A 2,543-nucleotide genomic window follows, 5' to 3' on the forward strand; every position below is an offset into this window, starting at 1 on the left:
CCTACTAGAGAATGGACTTGAGGATATCGGGAGGGGGAAGGGTAAGCTGGGAGAAAGTGAGAGAGTGGCATGGACATATATACACTACCAAATGTTAAATAGATAGCTAGTGGGAAGCAGCTGCATAGCACAGAGAGATCAGCTCGGTGCTTTGTGACCACCTAGAGGGGTGGGATAGGGAGGGAGGGAGATGCAAGAGGGAAGAGATATGGGGATATATGTATATGTATAGCTGATTCACTTTGTTATAAAGCAGAAAGTGACACACCATCGTAAAGCAATTATAATCCAATAAAGATGTTAAAAAAGCAGTACAATACTGCAGTAAGGGTAGAAAACACATGTAAGGTTTCACCCTTGGTGTTCAGCCTTCTAAAAGCACAAAGGTCATGTATATCAATCTGCAATATACTAAAATTGTGTTCAAATTTTATTTCAAGTCACAGAAAACATATAAACTGAGACAACAGAATGAACTGATTTTGTTCTGAGAGAAGGTGATGCGAGTCCCCCACCTGGCACCAATTTGAGTCATTCAAAGGGTAGGATGCAGAAATCATCTTTTTGCAACATTTCAACCAAGTTATGGAATTAACTTCCAGATTTGTCACCAGGTAGTTCTGAAAACATTTTAAGGAGCTCCAGTAGACATCTGTATTTGTTCCTTTAAGATCAGGATACTCCGTCTCTGCTCTGGAGGAAGCTTGGCGATCTGGTCTGCATAGTTGAAGAACCTGCATGATCAAAGCAGCCTTCTCATGGTCCTGTGTTGTGACTTGGTTCTGGGCAGGACTAAAGCCACCAGGCTGGCCTCCACCCTGAATGCTCACTTCTTGCATGACTGGAACATATCTGGATCCTTGGGGGCCAGCTGCCCCCATATTAATTGGACTGGGACCTGGATTCCACTAGGTATAGGGCCTCTAGGGCCTGGGACTGGGCCCCTTGTATCCGTGCTCCTGGCCTCAATCCCTCTGACTTCCACTGCACGGGCCTCCATTGCACGGGCCTCCATCGCATGGGCTTCCAATACTCTTAACGTCTAATCCTCTTGCCTCCATCCCTCGTGCATCTATGCCTGGGGGATCTTTTCCACCTCTGCCATCCAATGGTGGACCCCTCTGATCTAGCATGGGTCCTCTTGGCTCTGCCATTAGAGGTCTGGACTCAGCTAATGGCCCTCCCCTCATCTCATGTGGGGGTGGGCCGCGGCTGTCAGGGCCAGGGACACGGTGCATGGGCAGACCCTGATAAGGTGGTCCCAGGTAACCTCTAGGCTCTACCTCTCCAGTTACAGAAAGGAAAGTGCCTCTGCGTGGGTCATTTGGAGCGTTTCCCAACAGACCTCGAGGCGTTGGGACGTTGGCAGGCAAGGGCCCACGCTGCATAGCTGCTCTGGGGTCTTACATCGGCACTTGTGCCCACTCCATGGACACTGGTCCACTGCCTGGCATTCCAACCTGGGCCTGTATTCCTCCTCCAGGCGCTAAGGAACCAGGGCCAGGTCCTGTTACGGTCGCTGGTATCTGCCCTGGTGCTGCAACTCCAGCCTGCAGAGAAGCTTGCATCAGAGGATGTGCGCCATTGACATGCATACCACTCAAAGACTGGGCCTGAGGGGCCTGAGGATTCTGTTGGTTTATCGACACATTGGATCCTGAGCCAGGTCCAGCGCTGTGGACTGTCTGAGGGTTGCCTGCAATCAGTGTTGGGATATTTGTCTGGCGATGCAGAATTTTCAAGGCAATTTCTGGATCCATAGTTCTCATCACTACCTGGGCTTGGAGCAAAGCATAAGCCAGTTGAGGGTTCTGAGGCAACGTGTTCCGTGCTTCCTGAGGACTATTCTGGACACAGAGCTTCATTTGTTTCATCAGCTCAAACATCTGCTCTGGTGGAAGACTGGCAACTGCTTTGCTAATGGACTCAGGGGCATCCTCAGGACTGATGGTCTCTCCACAAGGTGACTCAATGACAGGGGCACCAGTGCCAAGGCTCTTCAGCTCTTCTTTGTTCTTTCTGCTGGCAGCACTGTCCACTCGAAGTGCTCTCCCACTGAATTCACACCCATTTAGGTTTCGCATGGCACTAAGTGCTGTCTCCTGGTCTTGGTATTCACAGAAGCCACAACCTTTTGGCTTTCCTGTCTCCCTTATCATATACCAACCTGAAACTAACAACAGGCCCAACCTCAGAAAAGAGGTCCTTTAATTGCTCTTCAGTAGCCTCATACAGAATGTTCCCCACAAACACCGAATGTAGAGAACGATCCACCGCAGGGTCTCTCACAGTCAAACCCGCCATCGCTCTCTATCCATTCCTCTTTGAAGGTTTTACACTGCTTTGGAATTGTGCCTTGCAGGCAGGACCTGAGTCCATACCTTTCCTGGACCCCCAGAACTGTCTCTCTCTCCTCTCCACATTCTCCATCACGTCATTATTATTATTTTTTTTTTAGGCTGGAGGCAGTGGAAGGGGGACCTGACAATTGCCTCCTTTCTCCACTTGCTCTGTCTGTACCTGGGAATCCCATTCTTTATTTC

At 49.6% G+C, this 2,543-nt stretch overlaps 1 pseudogene; it reads right to left on the reverse strand.

The window, feature by feature from the left end:
- Positions 1-631: 631 nt before the first annotated feature.
- On the reverse strand, positions 632-2,304 carry LOC112406477 (cleavage stimulation factor subunit 2 pseudogene; annotated as a pseudogene).
- Between the last annotated feature and the right edge of the window lie 239 nt (positions 2,305-2,543).

The sequence above is a fragment of the Neophocaena asiaeorientalis genome, unplaced genomic scaffold (genome assembly GCF_003031525.2).
Source record: "Neophocaena asiaeorientalis asiaeorientalis breed wild unplaced genomic scaffold, Neophocaena_asiaeorientalis_V1.1 scaffold105, whole genome shotgun sequence".
Taxonomy (NCBI): Eukaryota; Metazoa; Chordata; class Mammalia; order Artiodactyla; family Phocoenidae; genus Neophocaena; species Neophocaena asiaeorientalis.